General features: G+C 39.5%; 1 long non-coding RNA gene across 1 annotated transcript in view; it reads left to right on the top strand.

Annotated features, from left to right (window-relative positions):
- Positions 1-404: 404 nt before the first annotated feature.
- LOC105088353 (uncharacterized) overlaps positions 405-17774 on the top strand; it is an 88420-nt gene continuing 71050 nt past the window's right edge. The window contains exon 1 of the long non-coding RNA XR_837082.3: positions 405-494. This is a non-coding gene — a long non-coding RNA (uncharacterized LOC105088353). The remainder of the gene's footprint in view (positions 495-17774) is intronic.

Raw genomic sequence — 17774 nt, 5'->3', positions numbered from 1 at the left:
TTCTAATCTCTGCTATATTAATAGATTGTAAATGGGAAGTGAATGCAAAGACTAAGACTGCCAGACCTCACTTACCTGGTCTGGTGAACACCCTTCCCCACCCCCTGCCCCACTGGGACGTTATTTTCTACAGTTTGTTCCTTGGAAGTCTGGAAATATGCTGTTACAGAGGGTTACCTCAGAGGTCTAAGTAGTTATGGAAATGCTGCTTTTGGAGATTCATGAAGCATGTCAGCACATTAAAATCTCTGAGGAGTCCAGTAAAACAAGTTGTTTGAGCCAGTGTTTTCCTCTTTTATTGCATAATTCTTTTACCTTGTATCATTTGTTTGATGAAACATGTTTTAGGAAGCTTTATTCTGGATTAAGATTTCTCAGCTGGTAGCAAGAAAAAAATCTGAAATTGCTTTTAACAAAGTCCTGAGAGTTGATTTGGAACAAGAAGAATTGGACTTGAGCCGTTATGCTACAATTTCACAGCCGGGTAACACTGGGTAAGTTATTTCGTTTCCCTAAATCTCAGTTTCCTTTTCTGTAATAGCATAAAATACCTAAAAACTTACGTACAGGTTTTTATAAATATTATGTATGTTAATGTCAGTGAAAATAGCATGTAAAACCACTGGATGCTATTTACTGACTCAAATCCTTCCCTTATAGATTTATTGGGCCTTATTTAACATGCACATGTTAATGAACATAGGTCTCCAGTGTCTTAGCCTTAATAAATTACAATTAGGAAGAATGACTAGAAAGCTGTTGAGGTGGTTGTGGAGCAGTGGCAGGAAGAGCAGCAATCCCCAAACTGAAAAGCAGACTGATTATGTTGATACGTGGCATAATAGCCAATCATAGAGTTCATCAAGAAATGCTTAAATGATGTTAGGCATCCTCCATTTAAAAAGAAGTAGGGCATAATATTTTAGGTAAAATACCATAAATGTGGTTCCTTTAGATAAGGACCTCCTTATTATCCATATTTTAACATCTGCTTCTTGCATTGAGGTCAGGACATACTAAGATCTCTAAATTCCTGCTTAGTAAAATGTTCACTATTTGTTGACTGGTAATTTATTTACTTGGAGCAACTCTTTCCCTGAAAATTCTAGACTGATTTTTTTTACATTGTCTTCTCAAAAGTGTCTGTTTATGTAGATTACATAAATACATACATAAATCATACAATATATAATAAAATATATAGCATGTATACTATTAACAGTGAAAGTATAGGAATCATATTTATTCACATGAAATACATTTATGATATTGAATGTAAAAACCAGGCTAACAAATAATATAAAAATATGTATGTATGCAAAGAAAATAAATCTGGTAGAAAAAAACAAACTCGCCAAAAAATTAGTGTTGATTCTGTCTGGGTAGTGAGTTTATGGTTAGTTTTTATTTTATTGTATTTGCTTATCTTTATATTCCAATTTTTCTGTAATCATACAAATGTGGAATATTTCATACCAACATAGCCCAAAATGAAACAAAGAATTCACTCTGATATTTTGTCTTAGTCCACTGGGGTTGCTATAACAATATACCACAGTCTGGTAGCATATAAGCAACAGAAATGTATTTCTCACAGTTCTGGAGGACAGGGAGTCCCAGGTCAAGGTGCTGACAGATTTGGTGTCTTCAAGGGCCCACTTTCTGGTTCACAGGCAGTGCCTTCTTGCTGTGTCCTCACAAGGTGGAAGGGGGAAGGCGCTCTGGGGGTCTCTTTTGTAAGAATGCTAATCCCACTCATGAGGACTCCATCCTCATGACCTACTTACCTGCCAAACAGCCCCTCTCCTAATAGCATCACATTAGGCATTAGGATTTCAACTTGTGAATTTGGATGGGACACAAACATTCAGCCCTTAGTACTGACCAAAAGAACTGAGCAGAACAAATAGTAGTCATCCCATGAAAGTCCCTCCGGAGCTCGAGGGTGTATCTTTTCTTGCCTCTATGTCTCTGTGGCCCTCTGCCTACCCGCCTCCCTGAGTGTCACAGTCTCAGAGGAGATGATAGACTGGTACACCTCCAATCAATCAAGTTCTTACCTGAATGAATTTTCTAAAAGATGAAAACATATACATCAACCAAAATCTGAAACCTATTAATCTTAACATCCCCACAGGACTCTTCAAGAAGTTTCCAACTCCTGTGTTAAATGGCTGAGCAAAATAAATTTAAGAGAGAGAGAGAGATTAAGAAAGGACCTTGTGAAAACTGTAAACATCTTTGTAGATTTTCAGCTGAGCTCTCCAAGCAAATGTGGCTCTAAACTGTCCAATGATTATTCAGTCGGTATTGATGTGGTATTATCAGTGACATAGTAGGGGTATAAAAAGTTCTCAGCACCCCGTCTCTTACAGATAAATCTTGAAGGGTGCCAAGAAGGACTCATCAAACATTACCTGAGAGATAGTCCTGAGAGCGTAACCCATGAATATAATCTGTCTGAGACAGCAGTTAGCTCCAGGTAAGAGATAAATGACATGACCAATAATGCATATGGTTCTTGAGAAGCTTTTATCACTCTTCTTTTTTCAAATTCTCTTTTATCAGAGAGAACAAAATTGTAGGCTAAAAGTTACTTTCTCATAGCTCCCACAGAGCACTCTGCTGTTGGACATTGTGTTTATATTTAATGATGAGGAGGTTGAGGAAGGCTCTTGGGTTTATATCACTGTTGGATTATTGATTTGTTTAAGGTTTTTGTGATTTGTTGCACTGAGGAAATTAATGAATTTTTATGTTACGCTGGTATGAAGCCTTAGGGCTAGTAGGCTAATTATTGTTCATAAGTGGAAGGACAGATTATTTATTCACTTAAAGCCACATATTCCAGGAGGTAGGTAGTTTCCTAATGCAAGCAAAGTATACAAAGCATAATTTAAAAAAAATAGACATTTTTATGTCTTTTTGTTGATTATCAAAGGAGAACTAAAAATCCACTATTTTTTAAAACCTTGCTTAGGCTTGTATGCAGACTTTTCTATCCCTCGCATTCTCTTTTATTTCTGCTTGTTTTTTGCTGGTCAGCCAGATGCAGATTTGCAGCAGTAACCCTGAGATGGCCAAAGGATGCACAGCCCATATGGACTTTCCTCTTGTTCTCTTCCTTAGCTCTCTCGCTTTGCCTTTCTGTTGCTTTCCTTTTAGCTTCTTTTTCTCTGTCTTTGATTAATTTGTGTTCTTCTCTGAGCCCCGACTCCCTTTCTTTTTATTTTCTTGAGTGTTTCCCCTGTGTCCTTCTTATTCTCTCCATTGCTTTTTTTCACCATGATTCTCATTGTCCCCTACATCACTCTCAAGGTCCTGCTTTCTCACCACTTCCTCCTGGCAGTACCTGGTAGTGTTTCCCTCTCTCTCATTACTGTTCCTTTTCTGTCCCGTTATCTCTCTTCCTTCTGATCCCCATGGAGCCAGTTCGACACTTTCATCCCTGTGTACACTGAGATGAGACTCATTTAGATTTGTCTGGTATTGGCAGCAGAAGAGAATTTTATTTAGGGCAGGAGACGTGAGGTAGAGTGAGTGTCTCTTGTGACCAGCTTAGCTGAGATCTGGCTTCTTGCCAGAATCAGGAATCAGTCAGTGTTCAGGAAAAGTGATTTCTGGTGGCAAGGACAAGGGGGATGTGTGAGGCCAGCTGTGGTAGGTGAAGTGACAGGAGATGGACCCTGCAGATCTGTAGGCTCTGGGCTGATGAGGTATTTCAATGCTGAAGAGCATCATGCTGATTGTCACAGGCAAAGTTATCATCCCTGTTCACTCCATCATTCAATTTAAGCCACATATTATTGTCAGACTAATTTACCATCTTTGCTGCTTTCCTCTTAATCTCCCCTTTCTTGAAACTCCTTCAGAAACTTCAGTTACTGTTTTGTGCAAACCGCTACTCCTTAGCACCTTGCCTGCCACCAAGTGAGAGCTCTGACTTCCCTCTGCACTTCCAGTGCCAACTTCTCCTCCTTCTTTCACTCGTGCTCTTTGCATATATTTATTTGACCTTTTCTCCCAAAGTGTCCTTCTCATTTTTTGAGAGACTCAGTCCAGCTTTATTCAGAGAATTTGCCTCATTTAAGCAGTCCTGTCTATTAACCCCAAATTTTCAGCACCCTTGTAAAAGTTTAACATTATGCTTTTCCTACATATTAATTTGAATCCCACCTTCCCTTCTCTCTCAAAGTATAAGCTCTGTGCATAAACTCGCACCTATTTTGCTTATCTTATATCTAATAAACATTCATTTTTGATGAGGACATAATTTCATGTAAAAATTTTTTTTGATTAAAGCAATCTTAGTGCTTCAATAGATGTATGTAAATAAAAGTATGTACAGAAGGCTGTGATCTGGGAAGGATTTTATAATATTGTGTTTAATCCTTAAGGATTAAATAGTCTTACCCATGTTCCTTTATCAGAAAAATTCTGGTTAAAAAATACATTCTTTGGTGGCTAGGGTCTCCATCCAAAGTCTTGATGCCTAGTCCTTTTATATTCTTCAAGTGAGTGTCTTCGAGTGGTCTGTTGGTGGAACAGCCTAATAATCCTTGTGATTTGGACCATTTGTCTCTTTCTAAGAGATGTCAAGGACTCTTTTCATGTTTTTAAATGCCTTTTGTTTTTGTCCTGTGGTATAATTTTCTGAATTGATTTTTGGGCACTATCTTTAAAGTCAGAATCAAATGGATATTTCAAGTACTCTAATGAATAGTTGCTAGGTAAAACTGCTATTTTGGGTCCTCAGTAGACATGTAAACAGACGTATTTTCTATAATATGCATGCCTTTCTCAGAAAGTGTGTTCTAACAACCACTGATGAGTGAGCAAGCACCTATGTGACACTCACTACAAACCAGCCACGGCTTAACATCAGTGGTCTGTATGGCCAACCAGGTTCTCTCTTCTAGAAATTTAGAGTTGGGACACAGGACTCTCCTTAGTCAGAATTTAAATTTATAAAGGATGTTGAGCCAGAATTGGGAGTAATAGTCTTTGACTCACATGTTAATGGGTAGATAAATCTGGACAACATAGAAGGAAGATAATAGAGACATGAAAACAGAAGCAGAGATAAGACCGCTTGTCATGAGGGACAGAGACAAAAAGAGACAGACACACATGCACAGAAATACAGAGATAGAGGGAGACACATCAGCCAGCTGGGGGCGAGAGAAAGAGGGAACGAGGGAGGGTGGGAGGGCTGGAGGAAGAGATACCCACACACATGCCTCAGATCCCAGTAACTCACCAGTTCCCAATTCCACCCCCACCCTGCTTCCCCTCCCTGATGAGGACAGAGGCAGAGACCCTGTGCTAAAGCCAGATCGACTTGGTTCTATTCCTTGTATCCAAAAGATTCTAACACAAGACAGAGCCTACCTTTAGTCTGTGCATTTCTAACTCAGAACAACTTGCGTCCATAACAGTTCCATGTCCCTGCTGTGAATTAAGGGTGTGTGGGTTCTGTCTTGGTATTTAGTAAATTGCCAAACTTATCAGCAGTCATTGTCATAGTAAATCCATAATGAGGATTTTTTGCTGAATGATATTAAAACATTATTGCCAATTTTTGTAATTTGGAGTTCTTTATTAAATTGATTGGTTGATCAAAATAATTAATCAGTGTTTAAGTGAATTATCTAAAAATAAGTAACATTAGTAATGACAGACCCAAACGGTGGTCCATCGTGTGCTAAAGCACCTATGTAAAATATGTATTTTTTTCATGAAACTAAACAGCAATTTGCTTTAAATTTAAATAAATTGAAAAAACAAATAATTACTTGTCATATTGTCACACTAATTTAATGTTTTAAAGTACAGTTTCATTGTTTTAGTTTTTCCATCATTTAAATAAAATTGTTTAGATGTTTTATCTCTGTACGAGCATAAGCTTACGAAGTTTACATCTATTTTTATGTTAGTACATATACAGATACTATTAGGAAAATGATTCAAGTAATACTAGGTTGTCTAATATTTTTCCCTTAGAAGTTCCATGCATTATTCAAATTTGAGCAATTGTGAATTAAGTACTTGTTTTTTAATTGAAAGTTTTTCTTGATTTTCACATTAGGTTTTCAATTTTTTAGGTAACATTCCTAAGTTTATCTATGTATGCTCAATATTTATGTATCCTATGATAGGCTCTTTTAAGGGTCAAATAAGTTTGTTTTGAACAACTAAGCAGAATTTCTCATTCTCTCTCTCTGAATTTTCTTCAGTAGATTTCAATTTTTTGTCTGAAAACCAAGAGGTAGGTGATCAGTTCTCCTGGCTTGGACACTATATCAGGGAGGCCACGTATATCGTGTGAAGATAGGAAGCTAAGCAGTTCCCGTTTGTGGTTACTTACTGTTCACGGCAGCTGGCCAGCCCTCCTGGAGATGTTGAGCTCTGGTTCACAGGAGTACCACGTGCAAATAATCTATCTCAGCCCCAGGAAAGACGACTCATATTATTGGACCCAAAGCACCATGTTTGTGTTTGCAGTTCAGCATGCCACTGTGACTTTCAGAAAACCGATGCAAGTAGCACACGTAAAGTGAGAGATCATCATGCAGAACTTAGAAATGGAAACAAATAATACTTTCCCTTTCAGTTCTTTCCATATACATTTAACTTAAAGTATAAGTCAGCATCTGGGGAACAATAACCCCTCTCTCTGAAACATATATTTGAGGAGGTCTGAAAGAGGCCCATTTCCCTGTGGGTTGTAGATGAGTTCACCTTAACAGTTGTCCCTGAATTGGTCTGGGTTCTCAAGAAAAAAACAGAACCAACCAATAGGAAATATATATTTTATATAGATATATAAAAGAAGAAATATATAAATATATAAGAAATATGGGGAATTTGTATAGGAAATATATAAATATGTGAGATATATATTATATATATATATATATATATTTTTTTTTTTTTTTTAAGGAGCTGGGTATGTGATTGTGGACTGGCAAGTCTGAAACTTATAAGGCAGGCCAGCAGGCTGGAAACTCTTGGACAGGAGCTAATACTGTAGTCTTGAGGCAGAATTTCTCTTACAGGGAAATTTGTTTTGCTCTTAAGGCCTTTCCACTGATTGAATGAGGTCCACCCACATAATCAGGAATAATCTTCTTTACTTAAAGTCAAATGATTGTAAATCTTAACCAGATCTAAAAAACACCTCCACAGGGACACTTAAATTAGTGTTTGTTTGGATACCTGAACACTGTGGCCTAGCCGAGTTGACACAAAAAGCTAACCATCACAGTCTCCACGTCTGATCAGAATCCTGACTGATAGGATCTCAGCGTTCCTCTTCTCCAGTGCCCTCAGAATCCCTAACAGGGGAAGACTGATTCACACTTACTTGAACTGCTGAACTGTGCTGTTGTTCCCGTTGCTCAGTGACGCTCAGCCTCCCTGCTGCAGCTCTCTCCAGACATCTAGTGCTGCCATGGGATTCCTGACCCTCTGCTCAGGCTGCGCTTCCAGTGGTGCTGATGAGTCCTTGATCTTTGCCAGTTCCTTTCTCCACCACCACTCTGAGTTCTCTTGCCTCTTCCAGTGCTTTACCTGGTGGGGTGGCTGTAACCTCCACTCCCGTAAGATTCAAACCCTTTGTGGCTTTACTTTTATTGAGTTTCTGCAGATTCCCATAAAAGTTATTATGACAGTAATAGGAGGCAATCCACTGAATCTTCTAGGCTCCCCACATATCCCTTCTTATTCCCATCTTGTAGCAGCGCCACAGTCACCCCATGACAATTGGGATGGACTCCCCCCAGCAATGTTATACAGTCTTCCTCTGCTTTCAGTTCTGTGTCATAAGAGATCTAAATTATCAGGATGCAGAATTGGTCTCCAATATAATGGAATCACCACTTCTTTTCCAGTCAGAAGCATTATTCTCGTAACAATTCAAAATTCCAAATCTGTGGAACCCAAGGTTACAGGAAAAAGAAGCAGATTTTTCAGCATAGGGATTTCAGGTTTAACACTGAGGGGCCACTACCACTTCCACCCTTTGGTTCCTGGACCTGGCTATGGGGTGGAGTAGGGGGACATTACCGTACATTGGTCATTGGTTTACCCTAACCCCACCCTCCCCAACTGGTGCAATAGATGTCCACTTCTAGATGATGAGACATGTGGTAAGGCTTGTGAATTTCATGAGCATGAGCCCATTGCTGTGTTTGTTTCATTATAAAGTGAGGTGCTTTGTTGGGGTTGACGTTTTTGTGGTTTAACATTTCACTGAATAAGGAATGAATAAGGATGCGTATTAGATACCTATGGCTACCGTAACAAAGTACTGCAAACTTTATTCTTGTGCAATTCTCTACCGTAACAAAGTACTGCAAACTTTGTTTAAAACAGCAGAATTTTATTCTTGTGCAATTCTCAGCAGAGGTGAGGAGTCAGAAATTCAGGTGTCAGTGTAGCAGCGATCTCTCAAGAGTCTAGGGGAGAATCAGCTTCATGCTATTAACTTGTGCTGTTTCTGGCATTCCTTGACTTACAGCTGCATATTTACACTCTCTGCCTCCAAAGTCATGTTACACTTTTGGCCTGTGTCTTCATACCACCTTATAAGGACATCGGTTATATCGGATTAAGGGCCCACCTTACTCCAGTGTGACCTCATCTTAACTAGTTACACCTTCTATGGCTCTATTTCCAAATAAAGCTACATTCTGACGTACTGGGGGCTAGGACTTCAAATTAATTTTGTAGGGACACAATTCAGCTTACAGTAGGGTGACAGAAGAAACACCGAGGGCTGGGAGGCCAAATGCATATCTGGGACAGATATTTAGGTTCCTGGGGACAAATATCTACCCCAGTCACAAGTAGAAAGGGCAGTCAGCTTTCTATCAGGGAGCTGGCTGGTCCTTTTGAAGAATGGTGCCACATCAGAGTCCATGACTGGCCTCTGTGATTGAAAGTCTGGGTACCTGGGCATTGTAATAGCTAGGTTAGCCCTGGGGAGAGCGAGTCCGTGTTGCTGAGTCCCATGTGTATCCTTCAACCTTGCCACTATGGCCATTTTGAACAACTGCTGGATTGGCTGGGTGAAGAGGTTAAATGGCATCTCTAACAGGAATCACCTAGTCACTCTGACTATTGAGGCTCCTCTGTGGTGGACACCTTCTGGTGGACTTTTATATGACATAAATGGCTTAATAATAGTCCATGACTATTCCAAGACATCTTATCTGCATAACTCTCCCACACAATGCCTTGTCACCAATCCTCTAATCTTGTTTTTCAAGTCTCTGATGAGATAGGCATCCTTATCTCCTCCCAGGAGTCATTATGGATCCATTCAGTGGACCATCTCTGTCTCCACACAAGGTGTACAGGTGTACTGCATCAAATTCTGCCTACTGGAAGTATTTTCCATTAGGAATTTCAGGCTGTCACAAATGGGGTTAGAGCTCACCACTCCTGGATGGGGTCAACATCCATCAAAAAGGCAGGTAATTTTTCCTCCTTGACTAACAGTCTTCGATAACTTCCCAGGAGGACACAAGTATGGTTTAGGGACTGCTGACACAGCAACAGGAGTACGTACTTTCAAGTCTGATTCTGGTAAGAGGAGCTATTAGAATTTTCTGGACCTCCTTGGGCCTGTTAGATATATTCCTTTCCCATTAAATCAGTCAGTGCCCCTGCACACATCTCCTTTTAGGATTTGACCAATTAATACCCAATTCACAATGAGCAGCTCAGGTCATATGGTTTCCTGGTTGCTGTGCTCAGGAGTTGTTTTATTGTACCAGGTCCAGTAGCAAAGTAGAAATAGTTCTACAAATGAAACAGTTTTTTGCATGAGAGAGTTTGCATTTGCTCCATAATATAAAGGTTTATACCATGTTTCTCCTACTGAAGCACATTGGAGGCTCCAAAGGGAGCCTTCTTACTTGTAACAGAGGGTTTGAGTACCATTTAGATATTCTAGTTTATGAAATCCAAGAGGTGGGAAAGCTTGCACCATAACCTGGTCCTATTGCTAACCTTTTCTTGCTCTGGGCAACAGTCAACTGGTAACATTGCGGATTACTCAGGAAATAGGTTACGACAGTGTTCCCAGTATATTCTTCCTCCAAAATACAAAGACAAAGTACAAAGTACAAATGTGGTGCCTCTTTCTTCACAGTGGTAAATTCAAGGTGTGGTTAATTGTAGCTGGCTTTAAAGGGACTATTCACACATGCTCTACACTAGAACTAGTAGTAGTACTAGAAATGTTGCAGTTTGGCAGTATCCCAAAGCTTTGTGGAATTTCTCTCCTACTCACCAGCACATATCGTTTTATTAAAGCATCTGAAGCTTGTGACCTCTGGGTCATCAGGTCCAATTAGCATAATATCTTCAATGTAATGTATCAGGGTGATGTTTTCTGGGATTTCAACTTGGTCACGATTCTTTTGGACTATATATTATGACAAAGATCAAGAGTGTTAACGTAGTCCTGAGGTAAGACACTGAAGGTATAATTACCTTCCAACTCTACATAAAGGTGAACTTCTTCTGACTGTATTTACTAATGCAAATAGGGGGGAAAACACAATAACACAAACTACTTCCTAGATCAATAACTACACCAGGAGCCACAGCTGTGTTGATTTGCTCCACTAAGGGCACAACATCTGGATCAGCAGCGGTGGTTGATCACAGCAATTCAGGGTCACTCTAGAGCATTCATCTGGCTTGTGTACCAGCAAAACTGAAGAGTTAAATGAGGATGGGACAGGAATGACCATGACTTCTGCTTCTCTGATAGTAGCACAAATTTCTGCATTTTTTTTCGGGGTATTGCTTTCTGTTTGCTACCCGACAGGGGAAATTCCAGGGGCTCTACTCGGCTCTTCCCACTATAACAGCATTTACTTCATGGGTCAGAGAACCAATGTAAGGATGTTTTCAGTTGTTAAGTATGCTTATTCCAAGTACACAATAAGGAGCGCAGGAAATAACAGTCAGAAAGGATGTAGCCCATTGACCGCTCTTAAGGTGGATATAGGCCAAGACTCCATTTATTTACTGACTTTGTGTACCCGCTGATTAGTGCTAAATTGGGGTGAATAACTCCAGGTAGTATGATTATTTCTCTTTCCCAGTTAACTGTCATCCTGTTAAATGGCCATACATCTTACAGGGAAGGTTTGAAGGAAGATTGCACTGCATCTTGGTGTCCACATTTCAGAGTGATACCCTGAAAAGAGCTAGCCTCTGTCTCAAAAGGCTCTGGGTTTGTGAACTGAGTAAAAGACCATGAATTCCCACTATAGCCCTTTTTGGGGAGGTTTTGCCTTCCAGAGGAAAAATTGATCTGATAACATAGACTAAATAATATTTTAGAAGGCTGACAATCTATTTCATTCCTAAGATTCTCTCACATACACAAATTAATCACAACCATGTATCCATGTGGGTCAAAACACCTGTGTTGCCATTTTGTCCTTGTGTTTTACTGCAGTAGTTGTGCCAATCGCATCCCCAAAACTGGGCACTGCCATATGGCCTCCACTACTACAAGACCCCATCATTCTCACTAAAGTTAGGGAGCCTAATTCTTCAGGGACATTTCTAGCCTACAGAGGCAGCCATGACAGAACTTTTCTGGGATACAGGTGCTCAATACCAATTCTTTTTGCTTTGGGGAAGGACGTGTCTTTCCTGGATGTATGGAAAGAGTGACTGAGTAGGTTACAGATAATAGGTCTGCTCTGGCATCCCCACTACCCTAGGCCTTTAATTTTTTTCCTCTTTGTTGCAGAGAAGTCCCAGCATCTCAGCCTCATTACTGTAGGTCACCATTGATGTCAGGCTTCAAGCAAACTAATTAGAGCTTCAGCTGACATAATATGTCTAGAATTTTAGGTAAACTTCCCCATATTGATACATTCTTCTTGAACCAACCTTATTATTTTTATCTCCTTGATTTAACTGCTCCAGAATCTATTTGTAAGCATCCTTCCCTGCTGCCATTTCTTGACTATAAGAATTAGCAAGTTCCTGTCACCCCTTTGGTGTTGAACCCATCTTATCCTTGAGAAAACTTTGCAATTCTTCTTCTGGCCACAGAAGCAGTAGACGGTGGTGGGGGTTAACCTTGAAAATAACGGGAATGTCCTGACTAGGTAAGTGCTCCAGATGAATTCATTCAAAGTCATTTTTTTAGTCTAGAGAGACTGTATCAACTAGCAAGGATGATTCAGGGGGATTTGAGAATTCAAGTTAAGGACTTCATCTCAAGTCTCAGGCTTCTCTTTTCAACCAGTCCTTTATTACAGCAAGTTTCGTAGATTACAGTTAGAACCTTGGTTACAAAGGAGTGGGATCCTGAGACTAGAGGTGATCTGCTAAGCTTAATTTTAACTTGGACTTTCAAAGCCCACTGGATGTATGTATTTAATTGGTATCACAACTGTGCAACTCATGTCATCATGTCATGATTCTAATCATCAGCTATGTCTGCCTTACATATCCACAAGATAAGAGATACAGTTAAAGCTAATTAGGACTTTTCTGGTTCCCCACCATGCGTTGAGTTTATAGTTGAGCTTATATTTTTTATTTCTGTAATCTCTTCAGCACAGTGGGAAGCAGCCTGTAATCTTTATCACCAAAATGCTCAAATGAAACAGACACTTAATCTCCTCAAACCTTGCCCTCTGCTCTCTCCACCCCCCACCCCAACCCCGGTCTCCCACCTGAATATGGAAGTCATCTGTATGTTATAAAATAATATGCATGGAATTAATACTAGAATTTCAACCTGAGGGTCTGTTTCTCGAGGCTACTCCTGGAACCAATTACTGTATCAGCCATGGGCCCACAGAGACAAAAGGCACACTGATGGAATTGCCAGGAGAAATGTAGGGTTGGGTAAAATAACAAACAAGAGAAGTTGAGGGACTAGCAACATTGAAGGTGTTCCCATCCCTAAACCCAAGGAGAGGAACATACATTAAAGCCCTGTGAGAGACAGAGCCCTGAAGAGAGGCTGCCTGGTCAGAGCTGTGGTCAGAGGGAGCCGTGACCATGGTTAGAGTCCTGGCACTGAAGCAGGGCATGAGCTAGTGGAGAAGAACACAGCTCTCTCTTCTGGCTTCCTGATTGCCTGCTGGGCTCCCCTTAGCCCAGGTGATGTGGTTTGTGGGAGTCAGCCTTTTTGGCATATGCAGAACACAACAGAAATGGATCTGGGTTGGGGGAGAATGGAGACTGGCAGAATGGGTAATAATCACAGCACGGTGGTGGCAGTAGTGGGGGTAGCAGGAGCAGTCTGTGCAGTAGTGGCAAATTCAGGGAGCGTCTAGTACTGTATTCAGAAATGCTATTCGCCTTCAGCATTGCTCCTGATAGAGGATGTATTTTTTCAGGCTCATTGTGCCACCGTAGCAACCCTTTTCTATACCACATCCCACCCCAGTATGTCAGAAATTCTTTCCTAAGGGCCTCATGGTCCTTGGGCAAATCAGGAAACATGGCTAGAAACTCTTTAAGTGTCCTTAAGAATTCTCAGCTATGGGGACTGTACATGGTCGTAGCACAAGAAAGCCTCCAGAGGGATTGTTGCCTAGTGAGTCTGAATCTGAGCCAAGATAACTTGTTAAGAGTAGTGAAGTGAAAGAAAATTAAGGTGAGCATTACTTGGAAGAAAAATTAATTTATAATCTGATGTGGCAGCAGAAAAGCCGAATGTTTTTTGAAGAACTATATGAGGAATAATCACAGTCCTGAGTATTTCTTCCCACGCAATTCAGTTATAATGCTTCAGACATCACATCTGATTTGGGATGTCTGAGTTGCAATAAGTCACAGACATTTGGTGGAAGAAACAATGGTAGAAAGAGAAAATGTAAAACTTAATAAAAGAAAAAAGCCTTACTAGTCAAAAATATGCCCTCCTCTCAAAAAGCCCAAAGTGAAACAGGTTAATTGGCTTGACTCTATAGCTGGCAAATGAATTTTCACCTTAATAATCATAAAAAGTATAATGTGTTTAAGACATATAAAATGATGCAGTGGAGACTATAGGGAAGATATACCTCGGGCATGAGAAACATGACTAGAAATAATCACTCCTGTATTGGTAACATGATTTTTCTTGAGGAAAAAAAAATCAGCCATACATAGAAGTGTGGAGGAGGTGTTGATTGTCATTTCAAGTATAACTTGTTTATTCATAGCTGTGCGTCCCTTTCTGAGAAGCATCCCTTAACTCCGTGAAGGTGGAAATTCACACTGGGGCTAGATCTACAAACGAGGTAACTGGAATCTTCACTCTCTGTCCATTCCCACAAATAGAACAAATTTAGCTGTGTTTTGCTAGAGGCAAGTTTGCTGAACTTGAATAACCTTTACATTGATTGCTATAGACATCAGGTAAGATTGCGAAGCTTTTTCTGTGGCACTGCAGTTTTACACGGTGTAGGTTTTTGGTCATTGTGTCAATCTACATTGCTTGCCTCATACCATCTCTATTTGAGTAGAAAACGGCCTTTACCCCAGATATTGGGTTTCTCATCATTCTGCTCTAGGGGACAGCATGCAATCGTTGAGGCCAGTCGACCAGAGTTTTGAGTCTTGCTTCCTCTGCTTACTAGCTGTGTGACATTAGGCACATTTTTAGCTCCTGTGAGCCTCAATTTTCTGCTCTGCAATGTAGGATTATTAATGCTCATAGTAATGTTTTGAAGATTCAGGGAGACAATATAGGTAAAGCATCTAACATGGCTGGCATACAGCAGGGATTCAATAACTAAAAGCTGCTGTAATTCTTCATTGTTGTCTTCTCATTTCTCAAGTAAAGAATGAGTACACCTTCTCTGTGGGGTAGAGTGGTGGTACTTCCAGGAGAGAGAATGTTGGCAGGGCCAGGACTTGTTTCCAGAGCTAGACACCATTTATCTAAAATAGTTTCTTCATTTCTACCTCTCAGAAGAGACTGATTCATCACCTCCTGGAGATTTTAACTTCTTCCCTAATAAATGAAAAGTTTGAATCTGAAGTCAGGTAACATTTTGTCTTAAAGCGTTGTTTTAAATAGATTTTTCTTTCCTGCTTAAAAGAAAGTCAGGAAAGATTTATTATAAATGCTCTCAGGAGACCTTTTCCAAAATGCTTCCCCTTAAAGAGGTAGTCACAAAAATGAGCACTGAACATTGCCTTGGAGATTTGTTAAGTGACAGAAAAACCATTTCCCGCATGTCTATTAGTGGATTTGCCATAAGTTTGAATGTGCTAAAAATTAATCTAAAATTTCACATTTGATTGAATTAAGATCTGCATGTGAAGGCAGGGATATTTATTTTAAAAAAGGAATCATTTACTAAAAAGAGATTAGAAAGCTGATAAGCAAGCCAAATTATATTCAATACCTTTATAGTTACATCTTTAAGGCTGATGTCTAAATAGATAAATCACCGATATTTAGTTAACTTACATTTATGTATTACATTTGTCTCAGATAACAATTGTAAATTTAATTTGGATAATATAAGTTTTTCTTTTATTCTTTGACATTTTATAAATGTTTGCAAATGATCTTTTAATTTGGAGAGGGAATAGGCATAAAAAGCAAGAACATGAATTTTGCCTTTTCAGCTGTCTTTTTCTAGTCTTTAGGCTTTGAGTAGTTTTTGAATATTTGAAGGAAGGCAGGAACCTGAAGTTCGCAAGTTTGCTTCATCTATACCCTACACTATATCAGCTGCTTAACATCCATTGAGAAAGAATGCTGTATGTTTAGGGATTCTTCCTAATTTGACCTTTTTGAAATATAATAATAGCCTGATAGATGAGCAAATAGTGTCAGGAAATGTTAGTCTCCTTACAGGTATAATCAGTTTTTTTTTTTTCTAGTTTAACGATCCCTCATAATCAATTAATATAGAGTGGCAAATTGAAGAGTATTCTGGTTGTGACATGGAAACTCCCAGGTTCTATTCCTTGTGATTCAGTTCATTTAACACTGACGTCTTGTGCAAGTCTCTTAAGTCTTCCGAATCTCAGGTTTTCTCGCCTGTGAAATGGAAGTATCAACAAGCTCCCTGTGGTTGTCCGGCTGACTGGGCTGTCCTCAGCATCTACTTCTAACCACTTCTGCTTAACCTTCCTGCCCTGTAGAGGCTGAAAAGCTAAAAATCCCTATTTTCCAGGCTCCCTTGCTGCTGAGATTTGGAAGCAAATTTGATTCTATCATTTGGAAGTCTTTATTCAGGATTTGTAAGGTGGAGTTATATAGGCAGCATCCTCCTGCAGCTGTTTTTCTTTCTTTCAGAAAATGGATTGCAGAGTCGTGGGGCTTTTCTCCAGCAGTTTTCCAGCATCTAGACTTAGCCAGTAGCTGAGGTGACAACCACAGCTGCTTTCTCATCTCCAGGTTACAGCCGTAATGGACTCTTAATTTTTTTTTAATGTTTTATTTTACTTCATTAAATTAAAAAATATACAATTTCTTTAAAGTTACTTTCTATTTACAGTTTTTACAAAATATTGCTTATATTCTCTGTGCTGTACAATACATCCTTGAGCCTGTCTTACACTCAGTAGTTTGTACCTCCCACTCCTCCACCCCTATACCACCCCCCTTCACCTTAGTAACTACTAGTTTGTTCTCTATGTCTGCGAGTCCATAGCAGAATGTTACCTTGACTTAATAGTCCCTGTGTCTCTTGATTTTTACCTTCTGATTGTGGCAGCATCAGCAGTTGTCCTGTTCAGGGGTTATTCCTGGAGGCCCAGCCCAGAGCCCACTCCTTCCAAACTTCTAGTTATTTTGTAAGTATCTTATTTCTTGAGTTAAAATCATTTCTTTTAAAATATTTAAAGTGTTTATATTTATTATATTAAACTCTGATACTTGGCCCAAAGTCGAATGAAGCATGTATTTTAAGGTGCTTTGTTAAAATGCTATATAGATGTAGGAATTATTACATTTAACACACACATGCAAGATTTGCCATGTTATTTGACTAGTGAAATTCAACTGAAACATATACTCTATGTCATTGCCCCCTGATGATATAAGGAGTTAGATTAAAGTGGGTAACTCACAGAGAGAAAGAATAGCTGTGTAACCAAGTTACATTGAGTTTTCTGCCTATGCCCTGGCCAAGGGGTCAGGGCTGAGTGGGTTGTGGGTGCAGGACGGTGGCCTAATACTTCTTGAATAACTTGGGGTCTGGCAGAGCAAGAGAACTTGGCCCTGAGTGATTTCTTTGCTTCCACACACTATTCCTGATCACCACTGCCGTTGACTAGAATTTTCTGCAGCACTTGTGAATTTGAAGTTTCTGAAAGTCAGAGTACTGGGCTATTTCTTGCTTTCCCCTTTTCCTTATAAGCAATATCCATTGGGAAACTTAGGTTAAAGGTTTGAAATTATAAAGAGTTGAGCCAATTCCTAACATTACTGCTTATTCTAAGATGCAATCCTAGTATATTTCTTGCAAGAAATTGAATTATTCAGTTAGAAAATATGATGATTCTTGAAACACAACAGGAAAGTTATACGTGCTAAATCAGCACTCTGGGTCTCAAGATTTCTGAGTTATAATTAGCTTATCTCAGTGTTACTATTCACTTAATATAGCTGTCTTTAGTATTTGTGGCTTTGGATTTGTGGTGAGCGTGATGAGGCAATCATAACCTTTTTCCTCATTGTTAGGAAAAGTAAGATTTATAATCAGTGGGCTTCTCTGATCAAACACAATCAATTTTAAAGGAAAGATGTTCCTAGTATTATTCTGAATTGATAA

This window comes from Camelus dromedarius, chromosome 6 (genome assembly GCF_036321535.1).
Source record: "Camelus dromedarius isolate mCamDro1 chromosome 6, mCamDro1.pat, whole genome shotgun sequence".
In the NCBI taxonomy this organism is placed as follows: Eukaryota; Metazoa; Chordata; class Mammalia; order Artiodactyla; family Camelidae; genus Camelus; species Camelus dromedarius.
This window is presented reverse-complemented; position numbering and strand designations above follow the sequence as displayed.